Source organism: Pseudogymnoascus destructans (assembly GCF_001641265.1).
Source record: "Pseudogymnoascus destructans isolate 20631-21 unplaced genomic scaffold scaffold_18, whole genome shotgun sequence".
Taxonomy (NCBI): domain Eukaryota; kingdom Fungi; phylum Ascomycota; class Leotiomycetes; order Thelebolales; family Thelebolaceae; genus Pseudogymnoascus; species Pseudogymnoascus destructans.
This window is the reverse complement of record NW_020167537.1, coordinates 419188-430703: the sequence shown is the minus strand read 5'-3', so window position 1 is coordinate 430703 and position 11516 is coordinate 419188.

Sequence of the window (11516 nt, the reverse complement as noted above, 5' to 3'; positions counted from 1 at the left end):
CATTGTTGCAGGCAAAAACCACCTTACATCTTGGTATGAGAATAGTGGATTTTCAAGCGATTGGGTGATTTCTGTTACTGAAAATGGCTGGACTACAAACGAGAGAGGCATGGATTGGATTCAGCACTTTGAGAAGCATACAAAGGCCCGGAGTGTTGGTGGTTATCGCTTGTTAGTCCTTGATGGTCATGAGAGCCACCACTCAGATGAGTTTGAGGAGTACTGCAAGGAACACAACATTATTACGCTTTGTATGCCTGCTCACTCTTCTCATCTACTCCAGCCACTTGATGTTGGCTGTTTCGGCCCGTTAAAGCAGGCCTATGGTCGGCAAATTGAAGATATGATGCAGGCTCATATTTCTCATATTACAAAGGATGACTTCTTTCCTGCCTTCCATGCTGCATTTAACACTACAATGACGGAAAGTAACATTCGAGGCGGGTTCCGAGGGGCAGGGCTTCTTCCATTTGACCCTGAGAGAGTAATATCTACACTTGATCTTAAGTTAAGGACACCAACGCCTCCAAGCTCCCGCCCAGGTACTGCTCAACCTTGGGTTTCTCAGACACCAAACAACCCAATTGAAGCTATGTCACAGTCTACATTTATTAAAACTCGGATTTCACGCCATCAAAATAGCTCTCCAACCTCAATCTATGCAGCTGTTGACCAGTTTACAAAGGGTGCATCGCAAATAATGCATCAATTAGCACTGCTAAAGGGAGAGAACCAAAACCTACGACAGGCAAATGAAGTACTAAGCAAGCGCCGGAGAGCTAGGAAAACACGACTACAGCAAGGAGGATCACTTAGTCAACAAGGGGCGCAAGAGCTACAGGATGAGAGGGATGTTGTGCAGCAGGTAGAGCAGGAAATAAGGGCAAGCCGTGGTCGGAAGCCAAGGGAAGAAACCCGTGCCCGTCGCTGTGGCAAGTGTGGTGAGACTGGGCACAATGCGCGCACGTGTCAGATTGTAATAGACACCTCTGAGGAAGAGGACTCCGAGTAGTTTCAATTGATTTCTAATGTTGTGGTAGATTTATCGCAATGTTTGTCGTGAGGGTAGATAATTTTGGCGCTTTCGCTTGTTTGGCGCTTTCGCTATACATGTACGTTATCAGTATTGGTCTTGTAATAGTGTTGCTGATTGTACCTTGGTTGTAGCATTAGCCTGTCCCTTAACCTTCAACTAGGTGTTCTCAAGGTCTTCCTTCCTATAACCATTGGCCTTCTTGTCTTCCCTCTACATCGCTTCTTGAATAACATCATCTTCTTCCTCCTTAGTTTCCCAAGCCATGTTGTTACCATCCTAATGCGCATATGCCCTACCGCCTGCTCTAATCCTAAGGTTTTGCCTAACAATACTTACATAGACTCCATCTCTAACACTGTTTCTTAGTTACTATAATGATTACTATAAGGAAGGTAGAGAGTCTTACTGTTTTAGTCTCACCTTATCCTTCTTTTTTGCCTAGACTTATTTGTCTTGTTTAGCAGAATGTGAGGTCCTTGAATTGCTATGTGCCAGGGACCTTCTTTATAGCATAGGTGGTTGTAGCAGTATCTACCCTCTTTGCATTGTCGATCTTACACTTAGGCTCACTTATGTCTTTGCGCCTGTTCTCCACACATTAGGTGTACTTCCTAGTTGACTTTTCAGTGTCTGCCTTCCGTTTTCTAGCCATTGTATTTGGCTTACTAAAATTGTTACTATAAAACAGATGTAAAGAATAGAATGGACTTACTAGTAGAGAGACAGCTGCATTTATAATCAGGGTTAGAAAATCAATTATAATCATGATTTATAATCATGAATAATGTGGTTGTACACCAAGTCGCACATAACACTGAGTCGTGCATGACACCAAGTCACGCACTACCCCACCTCTACCACTTCAAAATATAATTAAGCAACTACAACACATTAAATTGACTAAAGCTACTTAGAATCTGATAAACTAGGTATATCTACAGCTACTTGATAAGTTCGTGCATTATGACCTGTAACACATAGTCACTGGAGGTCATTGGAAGTGTTGGTGGTAGACAAGTTGTTGATTAGTTGAAGTATATAGGTTACAACTACTGAGAACTATATATGTGGGTGGGTGCCACGCCAGTGGCTCCCGTGGCTCTGAACCCCGATTCCTGCAACATGACCAGTCTTTCCACAAGTACCACAGTGTCGTCTAGTCAATTTCCCCTCATTCTAAAAAGCCTCCCTAGAGCGCTTATAACGTTGTACCTACTCATCTACCTCTTTTTGAGACAATATGTCATGTGCATCCTTTACAGTAAGTGCACTTCCTTAGCAGAGTGAGTCTTTTTAGCCCTATGATGCTTGCTAAGGGCTTCATTTGCTACTCGAAGTGTATGGACTTCAGCAGTAACAAGAGTCAATTAATGAGATAATCTCTGTACCCTTTGCTAACATAGCGACTGTTTTAAAAATTAGGGTTGGCGAGCTTCCTTAGTGACAAGCAATACATTTCTTGACCAAAGTTGTCTATAAGAGAGCATCAGTTAGGTTGTGAGATCTTTGACAATATTGTAACGCTAACTTCTAAACGATAGAAGGCACAGAGGTTTCTTGCATAAGGTTGACTTAACAGAGGAGGCAGGGGATTAAACATAAAGGCTTTCTAAATAACATGTTACAGTATTCTAAAGAATAGTATATTGAGTTGAGCACGAAGCTCCTATCTAAGGAAATACTATCTACTTATATATGTAATGGTGGGTGCACCAGATGTGAGAATCTAGCCACCCAAGGAAGGGATGATTTTACTAAGACAACACACTGTCTTAGGAAACAGAGCCAAAGGGTTGTAGCTTAGACTATTCCACAACATAGCAATCAGGTGTATAATGTATTGAAGTGGTTTAGACAAGTTGAACAAATGTGGAGTCTGAGAACTCAGGGGTAAGTCAGAGGTTAGCACCTCACTGATTTTTCAGAAACAAAGAACAACAAGATCAATGCTTGGGAGCTTGGAAAAGATGTAGAAGTATGTTCTAGTCGATTTACTGTATTGTCTGCTTGCCCTTTCTTAACAAAAGGGCAATCCTATTTATGCCAAAGGAGTGTAGTTGTCTCATTTTCCAAGACTTTCCATGACTAACCAGGCTGGGTAACTGTATTAGAAATCAAGTGCGAGCCACAACTAGGTTGTTAATCATGTAGTGAACGTAAGAGAATCCCATAAAACCATGTCTTAGGTCCCTAGCCTATAGGAAGTGAAGGAGGTCCAAGGTCAGAGTACTCCTATAGACAAATTATGTCATAACTTAACCAATCTTGTGGGTAACTAAGGAGCGATGATGTGTAATAAATCATAAAGGGTTGTAGAAGCTTCTAGGGCCATTGTCCATGTTCCTAGGCCTCTAGTTGGGAGAGATATTCCATGTGGTAGTATTGGCCCACCCCCTTAAGGAGAAGATTTTCTTAATAACTTGTTCAATAAGTGTCCAAATGATATGCTGTGATGTATGTAGCATAAACAGATGTAGTAGAAGAGTTTTCAGCAATTGTTGAGTAGTATTGCTCTTGTTCTTGGTGTGATAAGCCAAGATATGTATGGTAACTTGTAGGTTTGAGGAGGAGATTTCTAAGTTTATTCTTGAGTTTGATAGCGAACTGTGTAAGGATGCCTCCTTACCTAGATACTCGAAGAACCCGCCTCAGAGCTGTTAGGGTCACCACAAGCATGAAATCCGACTCGGTGTGGTTTACGAACCAGTAGAGGAGCACATAGCGAGTTACACTATAGTGGGGACGGTAAGGGTGTAGGGTTCAGGGTCAATGCGGACCTGTTGCGGTGGAAGGTTCAGGGCTAGGGTTGGGATAACCGAGTCGGGCCCGTTTCGGGTACTTAAGGAAACAGACTTAATGGGGTTCCCCCTTCATCTTTTTTGTATCCTTCGTAGTAGACCTATAGGATAGCATCCGTTTAGCCTCCGACTCGCAGTCTCATATGCTATTACTGTGAGGTGGGTGCCCTGTGTCCTTACAAACTGAGTGCAATGAATGTCAGTATAATAATATAGTGGCATCGTGCCAAAGGGAACTATAAGGAACTGTAGGAACTGTACGAGTTCTAACAGTTCTCATAGTTCCACCCTAAGGGACTGTAGGAACTGTATGAGTTCTAACAGTTGTCACAGTTCCATCCTGTATAATGGGGTCTTATCTTGTGATCTATTCGGCACTGTATGATCTGTACGAACTGTATGAGTTCCAACAGTTCTTACAGTTCCATCCTACAGGGTGTCGTGGGGTCCTATCTTGTGACCCACTCGGCTAATAGCTCTGCTAATAGCCATAACAAATATGCCATATTCTTCAAGCACTGTATAAATCAAACCAGCTTGATTATCACTAGTATGTTTCCCTCCCAGCTCTCGTAATGATAGTATTGACTGTTAAAGCCCTCCATTCTCTAATATAGTGTGCAATTAAGCCCATTAACGATTTTGTATTTAGAGATGTCTATAAGTCGACTGTGAAATGAATCTTTGATTGTGATAATTATATTGCTTGTTAAATCTTAATCTTCTCTTGATTGTATCTTTGTATTGTCTAGTCCTGTATAGTACTATGGCTTCGAGGCAAAGTATCTTTAGCATCAACATTTAAGAACTCTATTAACTCTTGGAATTCAGGGTGTTAGACAATCGAAAATGGTAATGAGTGTTATAGCTACAGTAACATGATGTTAGATATGGGGCTAGTAGGGCTAGGGTCTAGTAACATAACCTAAGAAGCCACAAGGCTAGCGGGGCTAGGCTGTAGCATGACCAGGCTAATGGATAGTTCCAGAAATAGTGGATATTAGATAGTTGAGCTATGATTCATGCATGTAAGACGTGGCTATTCTGCATGCTAAGGTTTCCAAGCATCGCAGGTATGCCACATAGGTCCTCATGGGGTGGCCACCGGGCCAGAATTCTTGTACTTCCAAGGGACAACATAAGTGACAATAATGATCTTTGTGTCCTTGTTGATGAAGATGCATTGGTCTGTTTTGAGTGGTTCAAATCCAAGAGATTGGAGTGCTTTGCGAAGCTTTTTCTGCCAGAGACGTGGTGACTGCTTGAGACTGTAAAGCACACGTGATAGCTTGCACACATCCTCCTTTGAAAGCTTGACACCATTCTCACACCCAGATTATCTAGATTACCTATAAGGCATGAAGCTACTATATAAGTAGATAGTATTCCCTTAGATAGGAGCTTTGTGCTCAACTTAATATAGTATTCTTTACAATACTGTAACGTGTTACTTGGAAAGCCTTTGTGTTTTAATCCCCTGGCTCCTCTGTCAAGTCAACCTTATGCAAGAAACCTCTGTGTCTTCTATTATTTAGAAGTCAGCTTTACATTTCGCTAGAGCTGCAGTACCACCTAATTCTCTATACTGCTTTGTATAATATGAACATTGCTACATTAAGTGCCCATTTTGTTGGTATGCTGCTGAAGGATTCCTATCATGTTGCCAAATCCATGAAGTTCGTTTATGACGCCCTCATTTTGATGTAACTGACAGTACTATAGTACTATTAGAATCTAGTTGTGAGGAGAGTGACAATGCAGTATCGTCTTGAAAAATATCACTATTAATGAGTGATAAGGTGCTTGACTCTGCATTTGTTAAAGGCATTGACGTTCAATTGTTAATAGTACTATTAAAGTAGAGTTTTCAAATACCCCTAACATACATGTATAGCGAAAGCGCCAAACAAGTAAAAGCACCAAAAATGATGCGGTGACCAAACCCCCTAACTATCCTCCACAACAAAACATGCCCTAGAAAAATGATGAAATCTAATTAGTACTAGCTATCCAAGCTATGCAAAGTGACCTAAAGTTCTTCGAGTTGCTGCTAGGATCTATTTTGTAGACCACTCCAAGCTAGGTCATCATCTAGAAGGCGTACCTTTACGACACCATATCTAAGCCAACTCACAGAAATTAACTAACCTATAGGAATCTGTCCTTGTTTAGTATATACTCAATCTAGCTACTAAAGAATTTCCCCCCTAGGTGTCTATTGTTTAAGATATGGCTAATCAACTTCTTGTTAAGTGTGGTTAATTATGCGTTAGGACACATTAGGCTTACAACTTCATTAAGTGGACTACAAACAAGAGAGGTATGGATTGGATTCAGCATTTTGAGAATCATACAAGGTCCTAGACTGTTCGTGGTTATCGCTTGTTAGTCCTTGATGGTTATGAGAGCCACCACTTAGACAAGTTTGAGGAGTACTGTAGAACACAACATTATAACTCTCTACAAGCCCGCTCATTCTTCTCATCTACTCTACCCACTTGACATTAGCTGTTTTAGCCCATTAAAGAAGTCTTATGGTCAGCAAATTGAAGATATAATACAGGCTCATATTATTAACATTACTAGGGACGACTTCTTTTCTACCATTCACGCTACATACTACAATGATAGAAAGCAACATTTAAGGGGTCTTGACTTCTCCTATTCATATCCACAATCCTACAAATATCGCGCAAATGGAAGATCTCCGACAACTATGCGTAACATATGCAGATAAAGATATTTTCAACATGGATAAAACTGGGCTCTTTTGGAAGATGACGCCAACTTAAACGCTAGCCACTGAAGCATCGAGTGGGGGAAAGAAGTCCAAAGATCGGACTACTCTTGCATTTACCACAAATTCGACTGGAACTCAGAAGCTAGATATATGGGTTGTGGGAAAGTCGAAGAATCCTCGATGTTTTAAAAATATTGATGTTAAGCACATGCAGATTCAATATCAATACAACAAGACAAAATGGATGACAGGGCTAATTATGAAAGAATACCTAGACTAGTTAAATGAGAAAATGAAGCATCATAAGATAACGTACATGTATAGCGAAAGCGCCAAACAAGCGAAAGCGCCAAAATTATCTACCCTCACGACAAACATTGCGATAAATCTACCACAACATTAGAAATCAATTGAAACTACTCGGAGTCCTCTTCCTCAGAGGTGTCTATTACAATCTGACACGTGCGCGCATTGTGCCCAGTCTCACCACACTTGCCACAGCGACGGGCACGGGTTTCTTCCCTTGGCTTCCGACCACGGCTTGCCCTTATTTCCTGCTCTACCTGCTGCACAACATCCCTCTCATCCTGTAGCTCTTGCGCCCCTTGTTGACTAAGTGATCCTCCTTGCTGTAGTCGTGTTTTCCTAGCTCTCCGGCGCTTGCTTAGTACTTCATTTGCCTGTCGTAGGTTTTGGTTCTCTCCCTTTAGCAGTGCTAATTGATGCATTATTTGCGATGCACCCTTTGTAAACTGGTCAACAGCTGCATAGATTGAGGTTGGAGAGCTATTTTGATGGCGTGAAATCCAAGTTTTAATAAATGTAGACTGTGACATAGCTTCAATTGGGTTGTTTGGTGTCTGAGAAACCCAAGGTTGAGCAGTACCTGGGCGGGAGCTTGGAGGCGTTGGTGTCCTTAACTTAAGATCAAGTGTAGATATCACTCTCTCAGGGTCAAATGGAAGAAGCCCTGCCCCTCGGAACCCGCCTCAAATGTTACTTTCCGTCATTGTAGTGTTAAATGCAGCGTGGAAGGCAGGAAAGAAGTCATCCTTTGTAATATGAGAAATATGAGCCTGCATCATATCTTCAATTTGCCGACCATAGGCCTGCTTTAACGGGCCGAAACAGCCAACATCAAGTGGCTGGAGTAGATGAGAAGAGTGAGCAGGCATACAAAGCGTAATAATGTTGTGTTCCTTGCAGTACTCCTCAAACTCATCTGAGTGGTGGCTCTCATGACCATCAAGGACTAACAAGCGATAACCACCAACACTCCGGGCCTTTGTATGCTTCTCAAAGTGCTGAATCCAATCCATGCCTCTCTCGTTTGTAGTCCAGCCATTTTCAGTAACAGAAATCACCCAATCGCTTGAAAATCCACTATTCTCATACCAAGATGTAAGGTGGTTTTTGCCTGCAACAATGATAAATGGTGGTACTGCCCAACCTTGAGAACTAACGCCTTGGATTACTGTAACCCATTCCCGATTACCAGGCTGTACCTTCTTTGCTTTTGCCCGCCCGTCTGAGCTTGTTACAACCATAGCAGTTGAGATAACGCCCATCATAAACCCAGTCTCATCAAAGTTGTAGATATCTGCTTCATCGATACCATATTTCGCAATTGTGTTACGCACAAGCTCAAACCAGCCATTAATAACTTCTGGATCTTCGCACTTAGCCCTCTGGTAGTCGTATTTGCGCTGAAAGCGTGTCTGGAGCTCTACACGCCGCTTAACAAAGTTTGAAGCCCAACGCGACCCAACGCGTGACGCGTCGCGTGTTGCAAGTAGTCGACTTGCCATATCTTCAACAACAGACAGCCGAGGAGGAAACCCTTTGGCAGCTAGGTCGAGTATATACTGAACAAGGACGGACTCCTCTAGGTTAGTTAATTTCCGTGAGTTGGCTTGGATATCGCGTCGTGAAGGTACACCTTCTAGACGACGACCTAGCTTGCGGTGGTCCACAGAATAGATCCTAGCAGCAACTCAAAGGCGTAACTTTGGGTCGCTTTGCATAGCCTGGATAGCTAGCACTAATTGGCTTTCATCGTTTTTATGGGGCATGTTTTGTTGTTGAGGAATTTAACATTTAGTTGGGGGGTTTGGTCACCGCATCATTTTGGCGCTTTCGCTTGTTTGGCGCTTTCGCTATACATGTACGTTACTGTTATTACTTGATAACTTCTCTAGACATGAAGTCTGAGTTGAACTTGTTGGTGGATTACAAGGTTTGTCGAATGTTTGAATTGCTTGGCTTCCACCAAATACGACATCTCATTGCAACCTCTTGATTAGGGAATATTGCAAGCTTGAAACTTAGGTATCGAAAACAATGGATTAATTACATGTTGCGCCAGCTCAAGGCCAATAAGAACCCTAATAAAACAGTTAATATTCTAAAGGTGATACAGTGGAGTCGACTTACATGGGGAGCACTTGAAGCACCAAAAATCCAGAAGTGTTAGTGGCGATTGACTCTTATAAAAAAACCAAAAAATATGGATATGCATCAAGATAATACTACTAAGGTTGAGGAACTGGGAATGGAAATTGTGAGGCTACTAGGAGATGTCATGCCAATTGCAGATTTTGTCAACCCTATAGGCGAAGAGATAGTTGACAGAGATGAAGATATTTTTGAAGCTGTAGTACAGAGATACACTATTACAGAGGAGGATGCGATTGCAGACAGGGATGAGGAAGGGGAAGAGGAAGAGGTCCGACCATCACTTGCAGAAGCAAGCTAGGCGCTAAATACCCTTTATATTTGCTTCCTCGCTAAAGATAGAGGTCGGATTTCAGTAATAAAGGCATTAGAACAGATTGGCAAGGATATCTCGCAAGAGAAAGTCGCGAAGAGTACCCAACGTTTACTAGATGGCTGGGTGTCAAAGTAGCATACAGTTTTTTTTTTTTTTACATATATTCCTTAGATTTCCGTGAACCTCTACATAAGGATATCCTTGCTATAATGGTGCCACACCAGTCCCAAGGGCATCCTTATATCTAGGTTCAACTGTAGTATCAATCTTTTGTGTAGTACACACTATAGTAATTGGTATTCGAAGCTTTACAGCAGTTTCATATAGGACGTTGAATTCTAGCATATAGGCATATCATGTGATAATTGGCATGGCTTTTGGCCTGCAGCCTCTATCTGCTTCTGTAAAGCATCCTTCTATGCTCGTTAGTTCCGAAACACATAAATGTGTCTTCCTAGGTTTTCAAGGGTAGCTGATACTTCAGGAGAAGAGCTATCTATATGCTATAGAACCTAGGCAAGACCTTGCTCTCACTAGTATGCTTCTGTTTCTGTATCTAGGCTAGCTTTTAAGCTCTTAAAAGCAGCTTAGATTAATGATATGTGCAATACACCAACGTCCCCTATTTAACATTAAACGTCCAAGGCTGTTGAATAGACGTCTAGCATTTACTAGCCAATTTGTCAAATCCCAAAAGAATTGTAGTATTCGCTAAGGCATTATCTCGTGTACAAGTAAAGATAGCACCTATTATTTCGGAGCTATCTGTTACTGCTGCTAATTCTAAGCGAGATATTCGCTGAATTGGTTCTTTAAGGTGATTACATTGAGTACTACACACTAGTGCTGCCACTTCGCATTAATAAAATGACCTATAACAGTAGTGTACTCTGTATAGTTTCATGTAGTCCATGTATCTGTTGTGATAGATATCTAGCCACCATAGGTAATATAAGACTGGAGTTCTATTTGTAATAAGCCTTGGTGATGTAAGAATTGCTGCTATAGCTCTCAGTATAGTGTTCGTAACGAGATTGACAAAGTAGTGCTTAAGAATTGTACTAATTAATGAAACGAATAGCTCTTAATAAGTCATAAGGAGAGGTTATTTAATACAACACATGAGAGTAATAATGTAACGCTGACTTCTAAATGATAGAAGACACAGAGGTTTCTTGAGTAAATATTGAGTTGAGCATGAAGCTCCTATCTAAGGAAATACTATCTACTTATATAGTGGCATCGTGCCAAAGGGATATCCGTGGATAACATGGATAACATAATATCCATGATATCCAATGTTATCCATCACCTGATATTCCGTGGATCCCCGTGGATAACATGGATAACATAATATCCATGATATCCAATGTTATCCATCATGTGAGGTTGCAGCCGTAAGCGCTAGCCTTAGCACTAGCATTTAGCCGTAACAAATAACTCCCAGTATTTCGCTCTACTATTTGATGCTTGAATAGGCTGGATTTGCTGGTTCTGTGGCTCAAAGAACGACGATGCACTACTCGATGGGTTTAACAGTGTATTCTGATGACTTTCCGTTGTATAGTCACCGACCACTGCTATTAACTGAATTGCAAAACCACCCACGAAGCCACCGAACGTAGATAATTGATTTGCTCGTAACATATGAAATTTTAGAGCGATAGATGTAAAAAGTCATCCATTGTAATTAGAATTGAAAGCTCTACGAAATAAGCCCCTATAGTATATAGTATAAAAATTAGTATTCTAATATTTTGTCTGCCACCCGTCTGCTTGAATGCACGCCTCAATTCTACTCGGCATACTCTCATACAATTTATCAAACAATGACTTCTCTAATGTGTCCCATGCTGCTTGCAAACATGATTCTAGACGCTGTCTTGCATGTTCTGAGTTTGATTTATCCTTTGCAATTTCAGGGAACATCTCACACACCTAGGTTTTTAAGTGCTACTAAATGTGCTTAATTAGGTTGAGGTTAGGAGTAGGGTGGCCACCTATAGAGTGTAGTAATCAGATGCTCCTCAAGAAAGTCTGTAACCTTACCCGTAGTATAGATAGGAGCATTATCTTGCATAAATGAGTAGGTAGAGTCAAGATGTAAGGGCACAGGGAATACGGCTCTCTGTAGGTGCATGTGGGAGTGCGGGTCAGAGGTGATGCTGTATT